The sequence below is a fragment of the Crocodylus porosus genome, unplaced genomic scaffold (assembly GCF_001723895.1).
Source record: "Crocodylus porosus isolate Cpor-Errol unplaced genomic scaffold, CroPor_comp1, whole genome shotgun sequence".
Lineage (NCBI taxonomy): Eukaryota > Metazoa > Chordata > Crocodylia > Crocodylidae > Crocodylus > Crocodylus porosus.
In genome coordinates, this window is record NW_017728886.1 from 104,110,018 (window position 1) to 104,135,154 (window position 25,137).

The 25,137-nt window shown below is 42.4% G+C and overlaps 1 protein-coding gene across 1 annotated transcript in view; it reads right to left on the minus strand.

The window, feature by feature from the left end:
• The window catches only part of GABBR2 (gamma-aminobutyric acid type B receptor subunit 2), a 1,005,856-nt gene that overhangs the window by 605,096 nt on the left and 375,623 nt on the right, over window positions 1-25,137 (minus strand). The window lies entirely within an intron of this gene.

Consider the following 25,137-nt stretch of genomic DNA (forward strand, 5'->3'; position numbering starts at 1 on the left):
GGGTTTAGGGGAGACACTGTTTCTGGAGGGACTAGACATATTTAAATCAGCAGGTCCTGACGATCTCCACCCCAGAGTAGATTTAGATTAGACATCCGCAAGAACTACTTCACAGTTAGGGCAGCTAGGATCTGGAACCAACTTCCTAGGGAAGTGGTGCTGGCTCCTACCCTCTTTAAGAAGAGGCTTGATGACTACCTGGCTGGACTCAGTTGAGTCCAGTCTTTTCTTTCGCCCAGGCAGGGGGTCGGACTTGAAGACCTACAAGGTCCCTTCTGACCCTACTTCTATGATTCTATGATCTACAAGGTCCCTTCCGACCCTAATTCTATGAATCCGTGCCTTGGTCGCACCATTGCTGTGCTGTTACCTGCATCTGGCAGATGAGCTAGAAGAGTCATGGCCTACCAGGGCATGCTTTGTGTCCTCTTAGAATCACAGAACCACAGAAAATTAGGGTTGTAAGGGACCTCAGGAGGCCATCTAGCCCAACCCCCTACTCAAAGTAGGACCATCCCCAACTATATCATCCCACCCAAGGCTTTGTCTAGCCAGGTCTTAAAAACCCTCCAGGATGTAGATTCCACAACTTGTCTGGGTAACCTGTTCCAGTATTTTACTACTCTCCTAGTGAAAAAGTTTTTCCTAATATCTAACGTAAACTTCCCTTTATGCAGCTTGAAACCATTGCTCCTTGTCATCTGCCATCACTGAAAACTGTCTAGCTCCATCCAAGGTATATCACCTCCACTGCTCTTCCTAGCCAAGTGCCCTACCCACTAGTTTATTGGACAAAAGGCAGGTGGCTCTTCTTCCTTTGATCTGTATGCATGATCTCATCCTCAAAATGTTGCTCAGGGAGTTTTGGCTGTCTATGGAATCAGTGACTTATTCAGAGTTTGAGACTCCCATATGGAACTGGATCATAGCAGAGCTTAGGTGGCTATTCTACATCCCTTCTGAACCTTGGCAATAGTCCCAGTCTAGGCATCTTTACAAGCCAGAATGGAGGCACATGATATATCTAGACATATTAGTGGCTTTGTGGCTGCTGAACTGGATAGGAAACGAATGCACATAATGATTTAGTTGCTTAAAAGCTATGTAAACACCATATAAACACAGAATCATAGGTTATAGCATCATAGTAAAACAGGGCTGAGAGAAACCTCAGTACTGCACCTCAGAACAAGCATACATCTTTCATATACGGAAGACCACCATCTTCTTCTTTACTCATGCCTTGGTGGAGAAGTGGGGAAGGAAGGGGCGGAAAAAGAAAAGAAACAGTACACGAACCATAATTTCCATCAAAAGGACTGTGCTGCTGAATTTAGGTCTGGCAAGCCAAGGAGCATGCAGAACCTTGCTTATAATGACCTGGAAGTTTAATACATAATCTCTTCATTGTAAAGCAGTTACGGTCACTATACCCATCCCCAATGTAATTATACACCTGCAAGAGTAACAAGAATGGATTTATTTAATAGCATAAAACCTCTTCTCTAACTCACAGCACAAATGGTAGATCTTAATTACAATGACCATATACTATGGATCACCTGCTCAACCTTAATTCTGACCCTTCACTGATTTGCTCTGTACCTCTATAGCAGGTTATTTTTCCGTACCCCAAACTGTTAGTTGTTATCAAGGTTTAGGGCAATTGTCAGAGGTGTTGGCAGAGGTTATGTGCAGCATGGCAGTCAACGGGGCTGCTAGAAGGCTGCCCTAGGTAGGGTGAAGGTTATGGTATGTACTGTGATGTTCAGTACTTATGGAAATGGTGATGTGTCCACCTATGGATGGAGAAAAGGATTCATAGATTCACAGATTCATAGATGTTAGGGTTGGAAGGGACCTCAGTAGGTCATCGAGTCTGACCTCCTGCCCTGGGAAGGAAAGAGCGCTGGGGTCAAATGACCCCAGCTAGGGTTTAGTAGTTTGTTTAGTTTTCATCTTTCTTTGTGTGTGTACACATTAGTGAATATATGCTGTGATCATAGCAGCTCAAAGTGCTTCATAATAAACCATATATGTTTTCTGGGCTTTGAAATGCTTACCAATAAATGGGGTTTGGACTATGGACCTCAGGGGCATAAGACAAAGAACTCAGAGAAAGTATGTGGTGTGCCTCTGCATTTGAGTCATTCTGTGTTATAGGATAACATATGACAGGACAGTGTACTTGGTAAAAAAGAGTGCTGGTATAATTTTAAATGTATATTCAAGGAACAACAGTATCGTTTTACCCCAAGTATCCTAAAGATTTCACAATGCCCAGCAAAAATAACATGGAAAAAGCCTTCTAAGTAAAAATTCTGAGAGAGAAATTGTCTCTCTAAAGGAAAAACTCATCTTTAAAATGACAACTTGGCTTAAGTGTAACAAGGGTATTGGCATCCCTCAATCTCACATTTACAGCAACAGGAGGGCTCTGAGCCGTTGGAAAATATGCACTGGACAGGCTGATCAGTGCCCACCCTGATGTTCAGGCAGGAAAAGGCCAGAAAAGTCCTCAATTTATGATGGCCACCCTCCTGTAGGTAATTGCTCCACCTTTTCTTTATAGAAGAGAAGCACCCCAAGAGTGGCAATGATGTGTGCACTGCTACTGCACATGTCAGCATTGTACATTTGTAAATATAAATAACAACTCATTGCAAGGAATCTTCCTTGCAATGGTTTGTGTGTGTTTGTTTTTTTTTGTAGAAACCACAGTATAATCTCAATCCAGCGGCAAAGGTGGACTACGAGGCCTCACTACCATCAACAGTATCTGTCTCACCTAAGCCACCGCTTTACCATTACAGCAAAATTGTCTCGTCTGTTTGTATTGTCTTGTTATATGTTTTGTGTTTGTTTGGTTTAAGTTGTCACAGTTTAAATGCATATGAAAATCATAAAGTTATGATAAAAATCATTGGTAATACCCCCTCTAAAAATTTAATCTGTCTGAGGATCTCAGACCAGAACACTTCTGTCCGGTTGGACTGGAAAGTTGTTCTAATATTTGAAACAAGGGCAGCAAATCATATAAAAGTTTTAAATTCCACTTGATTACCAAAATTATATTTATCAAAGGTAATGTGGATTATGTTTATCCACTATTTTATTTCCTCTTCTCTAAACCATCTGATAAAATGGGTTTTTTTCTCTCTCAAGGATTCAAATGATATTTAGAACATCAGTATAACAAGATGTGTATAAGAAACTGCATTAACCCATTGTGTTAAAGGAAACAAGAACCTGCCAAGTTAATGTTTCTTTAAACCTGAAACCTCTGTGTCTAAAGAAAAAAGAAATGGTTAAAAAAAAAACCAAAGTTAGATTTGTCTCAGCAATAGTATAGGATCATTTGGGTAGTCATGGCAGATTAAAAGGTAAGTCTGTCTCTTGCATTTATAAATTTATGTCTAGTGACCTGGCCAGCAAAAAAACAACAACCTTGGTGGTACAAAGTCCATCCATAAAAAGGCACACAGGTTCGATAATAAAATGTCATACTAAGTCATATTTAATTCAACATTATTTAATAAGTGAAGAGACAACTATACCACTGTAACTGTTTAAAGCAACCTTATTATGTGGGTATTTTAATTCTCTTTTTCCCTCCCCCCCACAAAGGTTTTTATCTTTCAATTTAATTTAATTGCTTAAGTTTTGTTTTTAACTTCAAAGCGGCTGAAGATGACATGTCTCCTTTCTGTAAACCTGGACCATGGTTCTTAGTAACCCAAATGGTCTATAGTGACATCACCCCAAATGGGCCGATGTCAAGAGTGGGAAATGTAACACAACCCCTAGTTTTCTTTTTTTTTAAAAAAATATATATATAGAAATACATTCGCTCCCATTCCCCAACTATTTCTGACTTTTTCTTTCCCTCTCTATTCCCTATAGATAATTATGACTAAGCTAAGACATAGGATAAGCTTTAGCATTTTATTTTGGTAGCAAGGTTTTTTTTCTTTTCTCTCTCCTTTGCAAATAAGTACCCTGCTATTTTGATATTGATATCCACTGTTTTATATTGTATAATTATTATGTTTATATTGATGTTTACTGTTTTATATTGTGTGATTACTGTTTTACTGATATTTGGGGTTTTTTTATTGATACTATATGATTCAGGCCTACATATGTAAATTAGCATAAGTCATGTTAAGTCATCAAGTCCCCGTGTTAAGACGTCAAGTCCCCATGTTGTGTCCCCTCCCTGGGCATACCTTATTGTAAGTCTGTTGTAACTGCGTGCCTCATGACTCCCCACTTCCATGTAAACTGGTTCCTTCAGTGAGTGGGTGATTGACAGACAATGGCAGTAGGCCTAAAAATAGCTCCTCCTGAATGACTGAACCATTAACTCGACAACTCAACCATCATCCTGCATTGACCCTCCCTGGCTCCAGATTTGGAAAATGAAGACTGCTGCAGAAACCAGCCAACCCACCATTGCAACACAGACACCTGAAACTGCATGTCCTCGCATAGAGTGCGCGTGCTCAGTACACCAGGGCTGACCCTTGCCTAAGCATACCCCTGCCACTAGGGTCATAGAAGGTCTGCCCCTATAAAGTGGGGTAGTGAAGACAGACCCAGTGGGAATGCCATTTCCATCTGGATCAGATCAGCTCCATGTCATACTGCCTATTCACTCCAGAGGCCCTGCAGGTGAACCCCTCTGGACAACACTTTGCTGAAGGAGACCCCAACTGGCCATCGAGGATTGACTCTCAGCCTGGGATACATAGCTATTACCTGTACCTTTTCACCTCCAACTTGGACCCTGTCTCTTTCCTCCCAGACTTCAGCCCCTCTACCAAGCCTCTTTGACCCCTGCTGACATTGTGTGTACGTGCGTGTGAGTGGGTGCAAAGGAACCAATGAGCTCTATAACCCATATATTGTGTCACCATCTTTCCTGTTCAATAAAACCACTGTTATTTGGAACTCTGAGTTGGGTTGTGTTTTACTGCAGGCTGTCCCCATCCCCATCTTAATTCCGGTCCCTCTTGGCTCCAATTCCCATTTTCCTGATCTCCTCTCAGCTCCAGCTCTCCTCTGCTTGCATTCCTGGCACTTTCACTCTCTCAATTTTTTTCCTCCCTCTCTCATGTTTACCCCCATCCATCTCCCTCCTTCCCCTCCCTCTGGGAATCTTTGACCCTGACTCCCCCCTCCCATAGTCACCAAGCACCCTAGGTATCCCAAGTACCCCAAGCACACACATGCACACCACGCGTCCCAAGTTAGGAACTCACCTGTGTGATGTGTAGGTGGTTGATATGTGTGTGAACTGGCAAATATCTATCTATCTATCTCTCATTATGTGTGTAATATACAAATTAGTGATCTGCGTATGTGTATTGGGTGTGTGGGTATTGACAACTGATTTTTGTCTAATTTTCAGTGTGTATAGTGTGCATGTGCTTAGACTGGTAATCTTGGATGTGTGTGTGCCTGAGTTGATAGTGTGTGTGTATGCACCTAATTGATTTTTGTGTGTATATGTGCAAATGTGTCACACCCTCCCATCTAATGGCACAATTTTGAGATCCTCAGAGCTGTCCTGGCCCCACAGCTCCCACCCCCACAACCCCATCCACTGATGCTGTGACCCCTTGGAGGTCGTGACCCATAGTTTGGGAACCACTGCATTAAACTATTGTGTGATGAGATAAGCTAAACTGTAGGGGTGTGCAAAGTGGGCAGTATTCGATTTGGATTCAGATTCAGCCTGATTGGGGGGGACAGTGATTTGATTTGCTGATTCGGATCATTGTCCCTATTCAATCTGGCCAAATCTGAAGATTCAATTCTGATTCAGAGACTCAGCAATTTGGCCATGGACACAGCTTTACATGTTTTTTCTACGTACCTCAAGATACCAGGTATGGCTCGTGAACACTGAGATGGTGGGGCAGATGGAGCATCCCACGGAACCATGGGAGGGTCCGCCAATGAGCATACACGGGACCCCCCACACCTCCTCAGCTTGGCGATTGGCTGCTGGGGGACCCCTGGTACCCTCCCAGACTCAGGAGGGGTCACCAAGCTGGGATGTCGGGGGGCGGGGTCTCCTGCACACTCTGTGGTAGATCCAAAAGTGGACTGGAAATATTTCTGTTCCACTTCTGGGTCTGCCACTGAGTGCACGGGGGACCCCCCTGCACTTCTGTGGGATGCTTTATCCACCCCACTATCTCAGCATTCACGAGCTGCACCTGGTACCTTGAGGTACATAGAAAAAACATATAAAGCTGTGTCTATGGCTGAATCATCGAATCTCCATGAATTGATTCAGAAACTTCCAATTTGATTTGGAAAGATTAAAAAAATCTTCTGATTTGATTCAGATTTGCAGATTCGGCCACTGAATCAGGCTGAATCTCCTCTGAATCGAATCAGCAACCGAAGCTTCACGCAGCCCTACTAAACAGATAAGTGCAGGTTCAGGCCTGTTCATACCTCGACGATCCAAAACCCACACTGCTTGGCCTCTTTGCAAGGAAGTAGGCAGTTTAATATATAGTTTTTGAAAGTGAGTATTAATACACAAAAGTTATGGAGGAGTGCTTTGAGTCCAATGAGGGGTGCCTCAAGTCCAAACAAGGTTGAGTGCCACTGCCCTACCTGCTTTAGGAGAGGGATTATAAATGCTGATGTGCGGTGTATCTGCTTAACTTGGGCTGTGTAGCCTGTGTTCAATCTGGTTGCTGTTTTGCAGAGTTGTTTGAGGCAATAAGTAGGGAACTGCTTTCAGCGCTGAACCTAGCAGTTGAAGACATTGTGAACAAGAAGGTGGGACTTGATTAGGCAGAAAGGCTAAGCTAATCAGAGTCCCATCAACTCTAGAAACAAGTAACAGCAGGCCTGCTAACACGGGATTTTGAGTGGGAGTTTCCTCTATTTGCATTCCAGCACTTCTTTACTGTCAAGTTGCTAAGCACCAGGAGGTAAAGAGAGAAAAAGAAATACTGGGAGGTAGAAAAAAAGACGAGGAAGGCAGGGCAAGAAGTAATGTTTTCAAATACAGCAAGGGGAGTTTTGGTTGGATATGAGGAAGGGCTTTCTTTCTACCAGTATGAAGCTAGTTAAGGATTGGAACACATTCCCTAAGGAGTTTGGAAGTTTTTAAGATCTGATTAGACAAATATTTGTCTGGAACAATTTAGTTGGGGATGGCCCTGTAGACTACATGATTTTCTGAGGTCCTTTCCAGCCCTATTTTTTTTTAAGAGTTTGTATTTTTTACTGGTTGGTTATCTACTTTCAGGGAAACACAGGAATTTATGTCCCATTTGAGATCCAGTGTGGAACAGTCTTAAATACTGACCTAAAATTAGGCATACCTTAATTAAGGAGTGAATTAGTGTTGATAAACAAGAATGGATTTCCTTAAATTTAAGAAAACAAGAGTATTAAAAGATATTCCCATGTTTTGCTTCTGATTTTCAGACTTGACAATGAACTATAACAAACACAATATTTTTGCAATTTTAGTCATGGGCATCCACACAAAAGATATTGCCATCTTAGGCTAGGGGCAGACATTATACATAAACAGGTTTAAGTGATCAGAAACTGTTTTAAACCTGTAACAGAACAGACACTCAGTGCACATAAACCAGTTTAAAAATGGCTGAAACCAGTTTGAGATAAACCTGGATGAATGTAGTATCAGACTTAACTGATTTGGGTCAAACCGGTTTATGCAATGCCTGTCCCAGACCCCTTGCTGGTTTAAGATAACCAGAATCCCCTACCATCCCAGCATGTTTTCTAGGATGGGTGGGGCTATCTGCTCCACAGCAGAGCTGGCCCCTCCCCTCTGCTCTCTTGCTCATCCTTTCCCCTTCTTTTCCCTCCCTCCTCTCCCTACTAAGCAGGACTTACCCCATTCCCTCTGCATTACACAGACACCTCTCAGCATAAGCTATCAGACCACATGCTGGCTACGGTCTGTGCTGTGGCAGAAGGGACAAAGGCAGAATCAACAAGTAGCTGGGAATGCGGCTCTGTCGTTTTCTTAATGGGACAATAAACACTGAGTTAGGGGTGATAAACACTGTGTTATCAATTTCTTGCTGGGCTAGTCAGAAGTGGGGGAGGACCTTTCCCTAATCAAACCATCCTGGCCATGCCCCCCTAAGCTTAGCACTTTGGAAGAGAAGGGAGGGCTGCTCTGAGGCCCCCTTATCTTCTAGCTTGAGCCACTGCAGGCATTTGCCTGCATGTCTGGGATGTCTGTACAGTTACAAATTGATTCAGCCTAGCCAAGTTAGACTAATCTGCAATGATTGAATCAACTGATGAATTGAAGTTCAGGCTTTTTGAATATCTGCCCTTAGCCTTAGAGAACAGGAAGATAGCAGGCCACCATTTTCCAAGGGGGGGAGAGAGAGAGAGAGAGAGAGAGAGAGAGAGGACAAGTCTGCATGATATCTTTACAGCAGAGCTGACTAATTAGCTCTGCAGTAAAATGGCACCATCTACACATGCACTGCTATCAGAACAGAATAAATTAATTAACTCTGCCATAGGACAGTACTGTCAGACACAAGTACTATCCTACTGCAAAGTTATTTACTCCACCACAATGCATGTGTAGATACTGATGGGGCTGGCCAGGGCATGAGGGTACTTCAGTTCAGAGGTTGCCTGCCGGCTAGCTCTGCACTGAAGCACCCTTGTGCCTCAGCCAGCCCCTCTACAGCATGTTGAGCAGGGTTGGAGCAGCCCAAGGTTAGCAGGCAGACCCCTGGGGACCCCTGCCAGCTGCAGCTGTTTCACCCTAGCTTAATATGCTGTGGTCCCAGGTGCATATGCAAATGTTGCACCCAAGAGCAATAAACTCCAGCGCAGACTATGCCAGAGTTTATGCAGCCACATTAGTAGCATATGTAGATATGCCCAGTGTGTGTGATGGTGCTGATCAGATTCTGGCTAGTTTAGTCTTTTTGCCTGGTGAAGTCTTATACATGTGATTTAGATTTACTCTCTCTATGTACAGTATATCTTTCAGATGCACACATGTGTGTTCACACATGTGCATGAGTGTGTGTATAAAATGAAACCAAGGGTTATAGAATTTACCAAGGGAAAACTAGCTAACAAATACTACACTTGTCCATTTACTAGGATAGACAAAAAAAAAAGGGCAAATGGTTTGGAGGCAAGCCTCAGGACTGCAACAAGGATCACATAAATTGCCCTTCTGTTCCACCAGTGCCAAAGCAAACACTTTTGTACTCATTAGACCTGACAGAGGCAGAACGATGAGACTTTAGTAAGCTGCAGGCAGACTAATGTTAGTACATTAGGACACCATACAAGCTAAAATTAACCAAACAATGATAAAGTGAGGAAAATGACTGGAAAGCAGCAGAGTAGCTAAAGGCTATGCAGCATAATATATTAAAATAGAGAGATATGAATTACCTTTGATTAAGATTTTTGTTTCCTTAAAGGAAGCTTCTGTTATTATTCTGAATGCTAAATACATCACTTTACAGTGAAACTGCAAATTTCTATTCTTTTTTGTTCTAAATATTCTGAAATTAACTCTCTTCTTTTATATATTTTAAGTAATCATAGAATCACAGACATTTAGGGTTGGAAGGGACCTCAGGAGGTTACTTAGTCCAACCCCCTAATGTTAATGTTTATAAAAAAAGTTGTTAGCCCTGAGGAATGAAGGCCCCCCTTCCTTCCTGGAGTAGATATAGGGCTGAATCCTCAGTGGGTTCTTCCCTTTTAGTACAGATTATGTCTGTAAGAAAATTATCCTGAAGAAGTCGTCCAAAGGTAAGAATACTTTTTGCTTGAATAAAGCAGCTGCATATGGTTTCTCTACCAAGCTCCACTTATCCATAGCTAAAGAAACAGTGAGCTCCTTCAGCACCCGGACTAAGGGAGATGGGTGGAATATGCTAATTGCTGGAGAGCAGGAGGGAACAGGAGAAGGGGGAATGGAGTCTTATCAGCACCAGATACCTGAACTCTAGTGGCAGCTGCTACTGCTATGGCTCTTGCTGTAAGAACAGTGGCTAGGGCTCCTTTAGCTGGGGAGACAGGTTTGATGCACGCTGGCTGCAGTGGTCCTATGGTGCAGGCTCCCTGAGGGCTGCCCCTGGTGCCCTACTCATTCCCCTGCCCTCGCAAGGTATGCTACTGGGCACAGGGCTGCACTGTCTCAGCTCTTATAGAATCATAGAATCACAGAAGTAGGGTCGGAAGGGACCTTATAGATCTTCAAGTCCGACCCCCTGCCAGGGCAGGAGAAAAAAAACTGGGCTCAAATGATCCCAGCCAGGTAGGCATCAAGCCTCCTCTTAAAGACCCCCAGGGTAGGAGCCAGCACCACTTCCCTTGGAAGTTGGTTCCAGATCCAGTTCCTGAGCAGCATAGGTCTATACCTGCAACGGCAAAGACTCCTGGAGGGGAAGGTGGGAAAGCATTCTTTTCACCACTCCTGTGCCCCTCACATACACTGGCAAAGGACTGTGCTGGCCTAGCTCTCAGGGCTAGGCAGAATGGCACTGTACCAGCTATGGCAAAGACTCGTATGAGGGAACCATTCTGGCTCCCATCTTAAGTTAACGTCTGGGGCTGGTGCCCTACTCCTTCCCTTACTTACACTACTGTGAAGCAGGTATGTTGGGGGTGAACTATGTGTAAGAGTAGAGTTCCACTACATGTGCCCTCCACATCAGAGGTTCCTAATCTTTTTAGACACAGGGCACCTAACACAAGCTCTTAGTTTTCACTTGTTTTTTGATTAAGGAAAAATAACAGTGCAATTCTTTTGTTGCAAAGAACTCAGGGAGACCATAACAGGTCAAAATGTTCTGATGCTACAGAGTCCTATTTGAAACCTTTGGTTTTATTTTGTGAATTGTCCAGGTGTCTGTGCACCTAACAGGGCTAAGATTGTGTAGCACCCTCAGAGGATCTCGTGACACCCCAAGGTGCCATAGCACCCTGGTTGTGAACCACTCTTCTATATGCACAGATCCATTGAAGGATCCCAAGCCAGTGGCATCATTTGAAGGAGTCTCTCAGAATCTAGAGTGCCTACTTGCTTGTTCCTCCTCCAAGCAGTGGCTGGTCACAGGATGGAGCCTGACCCATGGCAATAGCATTGCAAGCCTTCTTATACCACATTACCAGCTGAATGCACCAAATAAGTGACAGAGTCTCTTGTTCTTGGGAGGGGGCTCACTCAGGTAGGTACTACCCTATGGGGGCTGTTTGAGTAAATAAGAAGAAATGATGTATAGATTAAAGTTTCTACAGAGAATAACTAATAACATTTTTCATAATCATATCTAGTAGGTTTTCAATTTGCAGGGTAAAGTACAAGCATTTGAAATCTACTTTACCACCCCCCCCGGGCAAAGTTTAGAACAAGAACATATTTCTTTCTATTTGGCTGCATAATGGTCTCCAGAGTCATTCCCGCCTTCCATTTTGGTTTACCCATTTGAAGGAATCTTTATTCTTCTGGAAAGAAAAGCACTTGGGGCCATATCTACAAATGGTGGCCCTCATCTCAAAATATTCTATAGCAGGATGTTTACAGTACTCTCCTGGGAAGTGAGAAACATGGGTTTGATTTCCTTTAGCATAAGGAAGGAATTGTACCAAGTCTCTGCTTTCTGGGTGAGTGCTTGAATCACTGAGGTATAACAGCTGGGAGAGAATAATGTTACCATTACCAGCAATGGTATTTTGAAACAAATGAATGACCCCCTGCTCCTCTGTTAAAATAAATTACCTAGGCAACCAAATCCAGAAGAAAGAGGATCAAGTGGAGGGAGGACCATACTTTGGTTGCCTTGAAAACTGATCTGCCTCACCTTGGAAAGATTTGAGGGTCATTTGCTAAGTGTTCCATACCTACAAATTCTAGGGGAAATAGGACTGCCCAGTGAGTTTTGCATATTCTTATGCCTTTTGAGCACACCCGTGGCTCAAACTGAAGCACTAATCTGCAGCAAAACTGAATGTCCCTGGCTGGATTTGATGGTAGCTAGCATCAGTAAAACTGTTGCAAATTAACAATGCAGTATATTATATGTTAGAGGTTCTATAAATTATATATCAGTGCACATCAGGAGGTGATTTATGCATGCACTCTGAGTCTAAAACAACTCCTAGGTCAGACACTCAGAACAGACCTGCTCAGTGCATACCAGAGGCAGAGAGTGCTGAGAAAAAGGGAGGGGAGGAGGAAATCCATTAAGATGGATCAGTACATATGTTTCAAGCTTCTGTTCCATCATTATAGGTTCTTCTCATTCAGATGAAGACATCCCATTGAGATGAACAAGCCATTTCACAGCTGGGAGTGTATCTTGGACTGCAAGTATGCTCAAAACTGATATAGGAACCTGGCTCTTCATTCTCCTCCTCTTGTTGCTTCACAGTCCACCACTTCTCCTTAATTCCCGGGGGGAGGGGGGCCAGGGAGGAAGGGACATAGAGAAAGCAGGGGGAGGGCAGATCTGGTACCTTCATAATGGGCAGGTATACTCAGAAAATCCACGTGTAGCTTTTCCCTGCCATACATTCCCACAATCTCACCTACTTCATGACCACAGTTTTCTTAGAAGACCCCAAACTATGAATGCAGTCTTAAAATGCCTTGACTTACTCCATGGCTATGAGGAAAGCAGCCCATTTTAAACTATGCCCACCCTGCTGCGCTTGTAACTATAATGGTGGTGACGTAGTGGCAGAGCCCATGGTATAAGTTCAGTGCTGTTGGCAGGAGGAATTTTTCTGCAGCCCGAGATGCACCAGTTTCCCCAAATGAAGGGAGCTCTTCCAGCAGAAGCTGCCTCCTGCTATCAAGGTTGCATTAGTACCAAGGTTTTGCCGGCAGAGTTATCAGCTACAAGGATGTTATTTTTTCGGAGCCCTGACCAACATACTTCTGCTTGTAGAACTTTGGAGTGCAGATTTACGCTTCTGAAGCTGGGAAATAAAGTGATATTGGCATGATTTCTAGACTACCACCTCACAGAGCCTTGACTCAACCCTCTGAGCAATGCTCCAAAGAAACTCTGTGAAAGGGCATAAGACCCCTTCTGGGAATATGGTGGACAACATGGAATGCTAAAAAGAGTAGAGTGGTGGAAAATCTCTCTGACCTTGCCTTGATTAGGGTAAAGGAATAGTTAAAATCATGCTTAGCAAACATCAGTTAAGCTGACCTGCACTCACAGTGCCCACTTCAAACAAATGGCCACAGGCTAGCCAGATGTTAGTGCCTTTATATTTTTGTCCCTCTGGGACAGCACCTATGTTTCACTCAGTGTAAGCTGTGCTGTATACAGTGATACATATCACGAGACTGGATTCCTCTCCAGGGAAACAGGGCGGCATAAAGGATAGAAGATGCGTGCCTTTATATGAATGACAATGCAGATGTCCATTTCTAGTAAGAGCAGGCAAGGTGGTAGAATGATGCGGAGGCCAAAGTGCAACCTCCAAACTGCCAGATGTTCAAATGGCAATGGAGGGTCTGGGAACATTGTGCACATAAATCCTAGATCAGCATAACTATATATAAAGAAGCAAAGCTCGACTCAAATGAGGAAGTGAATGGTGTTGTTAGACATAACATAACACACCAAAGACAGATTCTGTTAGAAATTTGTGACTGTGATTAGAAAGGTCACAGAAGCTTTCTGGTTAAACACATTCATATTGTTAGACAAGTGGCAATGCAGAAGGACATAAACATATACAATTAAAGACATTGTGTACACATCAAATACATACTGACTTTATTTTACTTTTAAAATCTGTAAATTCAGTACTGACCCTAATCCTGTACACATTTAACACATTTGTTTATGAAACTTGAAGCTGTTCAGTGATTCCATTGACTTCTTGACTGATTGTATGCAGGGGAAGGGCCATCAGCAAAGGACTGTCTTTATAATTGCCAGCTCTCCCAGGATAGTTCATCATTTTGCAAAATTATTTTTAAAAATATTTTCCTAGTATTTGACAATCTCTTGCTAATCATGCTGCTTATTAATTAAAAGGTGTGCTATTATTTTCTAATTCCTGGAAGGCCATTAAAGTCCTCAACCAAAAACATCACAGAGGCAGAGGAAGCCTTCACAAGTTAAATCAGTGTTTGGAGTTGTACTCTATCCTTGTATCATCATCTTCTGAAAACAAACAAAGACAACAAAGAACAAAACAGAAATAAGACAATGCTGTGGTATAAGCAGTAAATCTTCAGTGTCCCTATTGCAATTCCAACATCTGTTATAACAAACGCTAACTTGGCTGGATTTCAATAGAATCTAAATGGGATTTTTTTGTTTGGAGTTGAATTAATTTGCTTTCAGATCCACTGAGGACCACTAAATATTTTTGTAACATCTAAGTCATGACTTACTAGAGACATTAAGATTTAGATCAAGATTTTACATATTCTACCACTTAATTATCACTTTAAAAATAAAGACCTAGCATGGCTGCCAAAAATTTAACTTTAATAAGTAGAGTTACATAAAGAGTGTAGATTCGTTGAACCTGAAATGTTTTGTTCCAAACTTCTTGAATTCAATGAATATTTGCTGAATGTAGGACATCAGTCCAAGGAAACACTCCCTAGATTGTTGGAGAACTAGGGCCTGGGGATGCACTTTTCTGGGCCCATAGCTACGGGGCCTTTATGGTTCATGGGACATTCTGGAACTGTTTGGCTTTGATCTGATTTGGACCAGAGCCAAAATTTTAAAAAATTGGAATATCATTCTATATTAAGGATCCAAGTCTGTTCCCACATAAGTTAGGGCAAAGCTTTTACTATTATAAATGAGATAAGAATCAAGGCCTTAGTTTTTCTCACTTTAATAATATACACTTTGTCCAGGGTATAAATGCTCCTGAACCTAGGAATGAAGTTATGTTTAATTGCAACACTCTTAAGCATAGGGTTCCTTTCTGAGAGGTTATCTTATTCCCTAATTACTTTTAAAGATGGTTCTTGATCAGTTTGGGAATGGATTATATGATGTGAATGTCTATGATAACAAGGAATTGGAGTAGATGACCCAGAGGTGCCTCCCAACCCTCAGTTCCAATTTCTGATTCTATTATTATTCAAGTTACTGGTATCTCACAGCACAAAGGATTTCAATTAGGTTTTCTTTTTAATTTTTTTAAAGTCTCTCAACAAGATCATATCCATGAAACAGACCTTGTTGTACCTTTTGATTATACAGCTATCAAATGCAGCAGATACACGATCGTGCTTTAGAAAGCAGTTGTGTTCTGAAAGGTGAAAAAATAGCATAGTAGGGGTTATCTCTTTCTCTGAATAACTTTCCAATCAAATTTACTCAATTACCAAGTAAAAACACGTTCTGCCTAACAATCCTCCCATAATCTCAACCTGTGATTTGAATTTAAAGTTGGGTTCATTAGGGCTCATATGTTACTACCAATGATAGAAATTCTGTCAGCAAAATTTGTCTCATTAACATCTGCACAACGTCACTGTCCCTGTGGATTTGTATGGGTATAACTGAAGGCAGATTTTGTTCTCACAGTTAGAACGTAATAATTCTATTCAAGTAACATTTATAATTGATGCCAAAGCTCCTCTGGAGTTTACCAGCCCATAGGGCTGGAGTAGTGAAGGAGGGCCAGTTTCTGCAGTGTGATATGGCATTCATCACATCTTGCTACCTTTGAATCCCCACCTCAAATAAACAAGTGCTTATATATATATATATTTACATACACACACACAGCTGTCCCCCATGATGGTGGCCTATGATAAACAATAGATAAATTATAAAACATTAAAATAAATTCAGATCTAATAAAACAAATACCCCAGACAATGCCTCAAACTTAACCTCACCTGCTGAAGGGATACCCAAATGAAAAGATCTTACAATGCTTTTGGAAGATGTCCAGGCTCAGACTCTGATGGACCACAACGGGGAGGGAGTTCCAGGGTTGAGGAGCCACTACCAACACCAGCCTCCTCCACATTTTCACCAAACAAACTTGGAGCACAGATGGTACATGCAGGAGGTTGCTTGTGGCTAGCACTGGGGATCACGATGGAACATAAGGGAGAAGACTGTACCCATTCTGCTGCAATATGTGCTATGAGCCTTGTTACAGATATAGTTTTTAGAGTGTTTGCAGTATGTTTTTAAATGAGTTTACAGCTTGCTTTTGGCAGTTTGAACTCAAAACAGGGCAGTGTTAAAGTATAAAGTAAATTGGAAAGCCCATCTTTATAAAACATTATAATCTTTAGTTTGCAAACTGAAGTTGCAATGCTGAAGTTCATGCTAAATATCAAGCAGCTGAAGACCTATGTTCTGAATAATCTTACATATGTGGGCAAATGAAATTTGGACTTTACATTACCTTCAATGAAAAATGTAAGTAAAATGTTTCAAGAAAACAGGGCTGAATCTTAAAACTCTTAAACTTATAATTGTAAGTAAGAGGCAAATATTTCTTAGGGTGATATTTTTTATTGGACCAAGTATCCAAAAGATACCACTCTAAGAAATCCTTGCCTCTTGCATAATTTTTGGACCATCACGGCTACAACATCATTCCTACACGACCAGTCATAAGTAATGCATTTCTAACAAATTATACATAACTACTTCTTTGTTAACTCATAGTTTATTTTTTTAAATCAAACTAAAATGATTAAGAAATGCCATTAAGAGACACAAGGGTAAACTGTTATCACCGTAAGAAAAGACATTGTAGATTTCCTAACAAACTTATCCTGGCTAACATTTTCAAGAAGATCAGTGGGAGTTAGGTGCCTATGCACTTTTGAAAATGCCATAAAATAGCCATCTGTACCTCTAGGGGCCTAAATATCTTCAAATCTGATACCTCAATGTTTTTGACAGTTTCATTCTGTGTGCCAAAGCCATGCTTATTCCCAAACTAACCAGGGTCAAGAACAGAGGTCTCTGTACACTGGGAATTATCTCATTGTAATCCTCTTTCCTTTGGATGTGAACTTTCTTAAGGTAATCCATGTTTTGGTTACTTCAAGACAAGACTTCTGCAATATTTGCTATATTTAAAACCCCTTACAGCCTGAGGCTAGTGAAGAATTTAGTTTCTCATGTGTCATTAGGGATCTCATTGGGGCACATAAAACCAGTGTTTTAAGGGTCCTTACAGGTTACCTTTCTGTATGGAGTTTAAAGCGTTGGTTTTGATTATAGGTATAATTACAAGGTAGAAATGAAGAACTCATCCTTCCTCACCACTAGTTGTGCACCAGGGAGGAAGGCAACACAGCTTAAAAGAAGCTGTTTTCCTATCCCCTACACCAACACCAACAGTGCGATTATATGATACCAGATACTGCTGCATAAACAAGAAGCCACAAAGAAGCTAACTTTTCTCCTCTTTCTTTCTCAAGGTGAGAGCTTGCAGGCTCCTCAGAGGCACATGCAGTATCTGGAATTCTTTAAGAGAGCCTGAGCTATGTGGGGACTGGGGGTCCTGGAAAGATTTAGGGACAAAGATTGTAATCTGGGAGGATTGCCTGGTGATGTCTTGGGAAGGAACTGTAGAGCAATGGAAGTTTCCTGCATAAATCAGAGACTGTGTGGAGACTGCAGCTTACTGTGGAAAGTTTGGGGTGGACTGAAGTTCTTGGGAAGTGGGAATACATATGTGAGGCTTCTGTGACTGGGGTGTGCAGAATGGATCTAGAGGGACGGAGCTTTGGAAATGTGGGTAAGGATTTCAGTGAGGAAGACTGAAGAAAAGATGAGGCCTTTGAGAAAAGGACAGCTTGTTTTCCAAAAGAGGAAAGGACAAAGAATAAGATGCTTCAGGGAAAGAAACAAAGTGGGAAATGGGAGGCAAAGGAGGAGTAAAGAAATGCAAAACTGAGAGGATTTGCAAGAAGTAAAGCAGATGTATGAGGTTTTTGTGCAAGGAAGGAAAAGAATGAAAGATGAAGAGTGGTGTGTGGACATTTTAATTAAAGAACTTCTGACAAGCAGGGAGGCAAGAGAGTGGTAAAGGAAAGTATTCGGGGAAGAGAACATGGGAGTTTTTGGATCAGGGGAAATTTTTTTTCCCTTTTTTGGATCACCATAATGGGTTTGTTCTCTGTTTTTTTACAAGAAAAAAACTAGACTTGAAGTACAGATTTATGCTTCAACATATTCTCTATGCTAAGAATTCATGGGGATGTGGTTTTTATTTGAGCTGCATGAAACTGTTGTTATTTAACCACTGGAAGGAGAACAATATTTGCTCAAGGCTGACAAGCCAATTTCTCATTTTAGTACATGTGCTGCTGAAGCGAGCACTCCAGCATAAACTAGAGCTATCCAAAGCATCTCTAACCAAAACACAACCAACCTGACATAAGAAAAAAAAACCTAGTAAAAACCAGTCAAATAAGTGATAGCTTTCTTTTTAAAAGTTTTAGGACTTTAATTTATATATCAAAAAGAAACTGAAGATGATAAAAGGCTTGTTTTTCCATCTGCAAATCTACCTTTAGAGTATACTGTGGGGCCTGGGAAAAGATTATGTGATAGGGAAGGGGAAACAAGTAAGGGCGTGTATGAGGAGAGAATGATAGAGGTGGTAAACAGTTTGGAGATATTTGGTAAAAATGTCAAAGAGAAAGTGCTCAGTTTTCATTTCAAGGAAAAAATGAGAAAGTAATATTCACACTTCCCTCCCCTTCTCCCCATTTTCTATTTAAATACATGTTGACATTTTTCCAATATAAATGTGATAAATTGGCTTTTTTCTGTAAATTTATGAGGGAAATTATAAGAAACAGAGAAAAAGGTGGTCTTTCAAAACTTTAATATTTTTAATTGAAAAATTTAATAAAGAATCAAGATTTTAAAAAAGGGTTTTCAAGTTATACAACATTGTTTTGTGGGGAGGCAACAAGGCTCAAAGTTGACAGCATAGGAACAAGAAGGGGTTTTGAAAGATTTCAAGGGAGAATGGATAAAGTGGGGAAGAAGGGAAAAATAAGGCAACAGAAAGTGGGAAGGAGATAAATACTGAGTAAGAAAAATGAGGGCATATAAAAGAGAAGGCCAAGAGATTGTAAAAGTTATAACAATGATTAATTATTGATGTTTCAATGGCTCCATTCTTTTCTTTTTTCTGCATCCACACCTTTCTCTCTCCCTCCTTCCCTTTTCAACTTACACTACCTTTCTATACCTCACCTATATATTTGGCCTGTTTAGCTTTTCACTGTGGAAAGGCTACATTTTGGGAGCCCTATCAAGATGCAGTCCCTCAGTGTGGTTTGGGGACCTAAACCAACAGCCGATCAATTGGTGTGATAAGTCTGGAGCTCCAAATTCCTCTCCTGTGGCCAGAAGTGAGAAATATGATTCTCCAAATGCTTTTTCTCTTACTATACATTTGCTTGGCCATATAATAGGCAAGGACACCCCCCATGATGCCCCTTGGTGGTCACCCTGCACCTGTTATGTCTTTGATCTCTTAGACTATGGACAGACATTCAAAAAGCCTGAGCCTGAATTGATTCAACCTTTGCAGGTTAGTCTAACCTGGTGAAGCTGAACCAGTTTCCAACCATGCAGACAATCCCTCTGGACTGAGGAAATTCAGGCATATGCCTGCAGTGGATCAGGCTGGAACCCCGGGGGTGCAAGAGCAGCCCTCCCTTCCCTTCCACAGAGCTAAACTGACGGGAGCATGGCCAGGCCCCAGCAGGGCTCTGATTAGGGAGGGGTGTAAGCCTGCAGTCCCAGGCTTTTTCCTGCTCAAGGGGCAGGGTAGTTGCCAGCCTGCGCCCTGGGCTAGCACTCTGAGGCAAGGGGGGGGGGCAGTGCACTGCATGCATCTGTTGATTGTACCAAGCTTTTCATTCTCCCTCCCTCTTCTGTATACTGTCTGCAGCAAACTGACAGGCAAGCAAGCTGGGAAGGGGAGGGGGGAACTGATAACAGTGTTTATAACCCTTATCTCAGTGTTTATTGCCCCATTAAGAAAACAACAGAGAGACATTACCAGCTATCTGTTGATTCAGCACAGATCCAGCATGTGGTCTGCTGGCTAATACATAGACACTTCATTAAAGCCAGAGGGGAGGAGGGAATTTGTCCTTAGCAGAGAGTGGTGAGGGGAGCGAACAGCTCTTCTCAAACCTGTCCAAAGAAAGACATTAAGCTCCCTGTTGATTAGCTCCAAAAAGCCTGTTTGCCTTTGTCTCTTCCACAGTCTGAACTGTAGCCACCTTGTGGTCTGCTAGCTAATCTGGAGGTGCCTGCTAAAGCAGAGGGGTGGGGGAGAATAATCCCTGTTTAGCACAGAGAAGCCAGGCAGGCACAGAGGGGAGGGACCAGCTCTGATGTGGGACAGAGAGCCCCACCCAGCTCAGAGAGCATGCAGGAATGCTGGGGATGACTGGTTTATATTAAACTAGCAAGGGGGCTGGGACAGACATTGCATAAACTGGTTTAAGCCAAATTAGTTAACTCTGATACTACATTCAACCAGATTTATCACAAACTGGTTTCAGCCATTTTCAAACTGGTTTATGTGCACTGAACACCTGTTCTGTTACAGGTTTAAACCAGTTTGATCACTTAAACTGGTTTATGTGTAATGTCTGTCCCTAGCCCCAAACACTCTCCCCTTTTTCTCACCTGCTATGCCTTGATACAGATAAGTATTTAGAAAAGGGTCAAGCAACAATCTTTGGTCTTAGTACTCTGTACCTTAAGGGCTTATTACATGGCTCCAACCACCCCTTATACCATGCCAGTACCTTGCAGATGTCACTAAACAATCACTCTTTTGTCAGGGCCTTAGTTCTTTTGGCCTCTACCCCTTTTCTCTGGCTGCAAGCCTTCAGCCCTGGCCTACTGATTTGGGTTGGGCTCTCTCAGCCTCAGCTCTTAGTTATGCATGTCTCTGGGTCCCTGGATCTCGCAGTCTATATGCTTGATGACAGCAGGTTTGTAAGCAGCTAGATTGCTTCCAAGCTGCCAGCCCTCCCTGATCCAGGATAGTCAGCTTTAGTTGCCTCCTAAAGTAACCGCAGTCTCCTGGTGTCCTGTTACAGGCCGCCAGTATGGGGTGTGGAAACTCTTTGCTCTTTATCCCTGGCTCAGAAGGAACCAAGTTTGAGAACTCAAAGTGCACAGGTTCACATTTTGAAATCTCCACTATTTACAGTGAAGGATGCCTCATTTTGTGCCTTGAACAGGCTTAGTTTATGGCATAATTTTTAAAGATCATTTTTATATTCCAGCTTGATCCCTGGTGCTAACAGTGCATGAACTGGAACTTCCCTGGCACGTACCTGATGGCAAGGTCCTAGTTTCCACATTCTACAGCATTGCTTTATTTAATGAGGGAGCAAATCAGGTGCCCAGAGTAGTTCATCTATGACAAAAGGAATTCTGCCCTGGTTTTCTACCCACTTATGGGGAACTAGCCGTTACTCTTTGGGGCAAATGTTACATGTTCCAATACTGCAATAACTGGGATCAGAATTCATACTTAAAGGTACAAAATTACCTTGATTCAGATAAAACAAGCACTCAGTAGACAGGTCTGTTCTAAGTACAGAACAGTATTCAGAGATCATATATTCAGAGTTTCTTCCAAAGTGCTTTTATTATTTGTTTGGTAGTAAGATGTTTGCAGCTTGTCAAGGTCAATGGAGTGAGTTATGCCACTATGGAGACATTGTTACCATGGCAACAAGAAGACACACGGTAGGTATCTTTTCTTCTTCACGTCATTAGTGCATTTCATTAGCTTACTACACCACTTCTCATTTCTTGCTTCTTTTAAAAATGCTACCTACATCCTATCAATGATTCTAAATTGGGAATTCCCCATGCTTCTAGACAGAGGCAGAAACATAGTACAGAGGGACGATTGTTAGAAATAAAGGCAGAGAAAGTTGCTCAAAGCAAGCACACACATTCATATATCCTAAAAACAATCCTCAACAAAAAAAGGAGTCAAATACTTTGAGGAGGAAAACACCAAGAAACTTCTCTACAGAATAACAGATAAAAATGAGATCTATGATGCTACAATGCAGCATAGCCACAAAAACAGCTGATTTCAAGTAGCATAAAAAGAGGCATCATAACAAAGAAATTGCAGTCTCTCTCTTTATGTGTGACTGGCAATTGCACCTATAAGAAATATTTCAGCTCTAGGCACCCTGAAACCTGAAAGGTGTGAGATAGGTAAGAGAAGACAGGAAAGAGATGCAAACATTATTAATGTACTGGAGGAGCTGATTTGTGCAAGCAGAGTATAAATAGTCAGTATATGTTGTTATATAGTAGCTTGTATCAAAGCCATGTTCTAATTATTGTAGGTAGACATCAGAAAAATTAGAATTAACAAATCTTCCATAATCTCCAGCAAACTGGAAGACCGAGGTGAAGAAGCCTGGTTGCTGGAGCCAGGACATGGCCAGCTCTATTTCCCAGTATCCTTTATTTTATCAGGCATAATCTAGCCTACAGTGAACACTTGTTAGCAGCTGATATAATTGAAAAAGTGTTGCGACCTCAATTATAACTCTGTCACAGACTAATAATTTCCAAAGCAGACTTCTCCCACAGGGTGAAAAACTGGGTAGTGACAAAAAAATCCAGGGTAAGGCAGCCCAGTAGTTAAAACTTTACTCTAGTTTGGTAGCAGAATTAATTAATCTGAATGTTTTGATTTTATCCCCAGGAGTCCAGAGCTAGCTGAAGTTCTTATTACCAATCTAGAGCCATGGGCCACAGAAGGATGTTGCAGGGCAATTCACGAAAAAGGCCTGCTTTCTTTTGGCTAAGCATATATGGTGGCTCCTATTTTCCCTTCATACACCTCAAAAGCCAAATCGAGAATCACCGCTGCTGCAGCTTCGGGAGGTCCCCAGGTCCCCAGGTAAGGCTGCTGAGGCCAGCCCAGTGCTGGTCCCAGCCTCCCATACCCCACCTGGGGTAACTTGCCATGTGCCAAAGTGCACAGGTAGGAGTGTTCCCTGGGGAGAAGTAGCAGTGGTGCAAGGTGTGCCGCTGCTACTTGTCCCCAGGGAACCAAACATCCACGCTCATGTGGACACGGCCCATTGGTCTGACATGTAAATATACCCTTACTACTTTTCTAGTAAACGTCCCTCAGACACATCCCTCACATCAGATAAGGTACTTTCTATTAAACGGCCTTTTATCATGTTTGATTGTGCAGCATGAATTAGATTTGTTTGCTACTTCTGCTGCTCTGTAACTTTAAAACTTTATGGTCCACATTTACGACCACCACTTAGCACCCACTTTGGCTCTCAGTATCAACAGCCCTCAGTTGAAAGGTTCTGTCATATATCCGTGAGTTTATACATGGTTTAAAGGCAATGTTGAGTATCTTCACAAAAACTTCAGGGAAACATAGGCATGGAACCTCACTCCCATACTCCCAAATAAATTCAAGGAGTATTGCTATATAATCCCTTACAAGTCCTGCACATCCATTTTGATATTCTCATTCCCATTCAGTGTCTCTTGCAGCTCTGTTTCTCTCCAACATAAAGAGGGAGGCTGGAAACTAAAGCCCCCTCCCTTCTAGAGCACTAGCCCATCTCACTTAACTATCCATCTTCTAGCTTGCATTTTTCCTGCTGGCTCCAGCCATCTCCCTCTCCTGGCTGTCTGATGGGCTAGCTTCAAGAAGACAGCTGGAGAGGCTAATGCCTGGACCATGGGCATTTTGCTGGGAAGCAGGAATGCAGTTTCAAATTGCCTCTGTTTGGAGTGCCAACTAGTAGCTGGGTCTTCTATTAACTGCACAAGTGCCTGAAACACAAGATTATTTGCCTGAAAGGTGACAGGGCCTGTCTCCTCTCTCACATTATGACTTACCAGTTCTTACATGCATGCCTGGATGATTTTCTTTCATCTTGGCATCTGTGGAGCCTGCTCAGCATGTGCAGTATGGAATCATGGAGCAAGCATAACTATGTTGAATCCCAAATTGTGCATAAGTGCCCAAAACTGCAGTTATGTGACTATGTGCCTACATTGGCTCCGCCTGGCTCTGTGTGCTCAGATGAGCTCCATACCACCTCTGCTTGCCCAGAATACCCAGATCAGCCTTGCATTACTCTGCCTGGCTCCACACACCCAGATCAGGCACCATACACCAGGATCAGGCACTGCACCACCTCTGCTTGGTCCCAAACATCTGAGCTAGCATGCAGGGCCACACTATACAGCCTATGGGGCTTCCCACAGGTCCAGAAATTTGGCCACAGTGTCAATTGATGCTGCCAGCGCTCCCCCCACTGCCAACTTTTCAGAGCTTGGGGAGCCTTGCAGACCAGTTGATGTGGCTCTGTGGGCTGCATCCAGCCCGTGGGCTGCAGATTGAGCATCTAAGCATTAGGCCAAAGCAAAGTGTTCAATAGAGTAGACTATGAGTGGCACTTAGACAGAAAGTCTCAAACCCCTGTTGTTTATAGACACTGTATACAAAGGTCCATAGTGCTCCCCCTAAATCCAAAATAGCCTGTGGGCTGGTTGTTAGGGCACTGTCCTGGAAGATAGGTTAGGCAAACCTGAATCCAAGGCCTCTCATTTCCTGGGCCAGTGTCTTGCCCACTAACCTATTTGGCAAAAGGCATGTACAGTGAACACCACCTCTTCCTCTCTGGAAGTATGTTAGCCTCTCCAGTGACAGACATTGACATCTTAGAAGTGAAATAGTATCACCATACTGAGGGAGGCAGACACGTTTGAGGTGAGTGGCAGCTATACGTCTAAGTTGTCTCTGAGGGGGAAAAAAGAGATGTGGGCCTTGGCCCATACTTCCTAGACTCCTGTATTCTGCCACTAGAACAGCCCTTCATAACAAAATACAGAGAAACTGAGGCACCTGCAAATATTTCTCCCTTTTGGTTTGATGGGGGACAGCCATTTCTACCTCACTATTTCCATCCAGGAAAGCTTTTCAAGCATACACGTAGCAGAAAAACATATTTGGCCTCAGTGTCCTAACTGACACTTAGATAAGCTTCGAGGTATAAAAGCAGGAACAAGCTTAGATTTGGATTTGATTTACCTTTTAACTGAA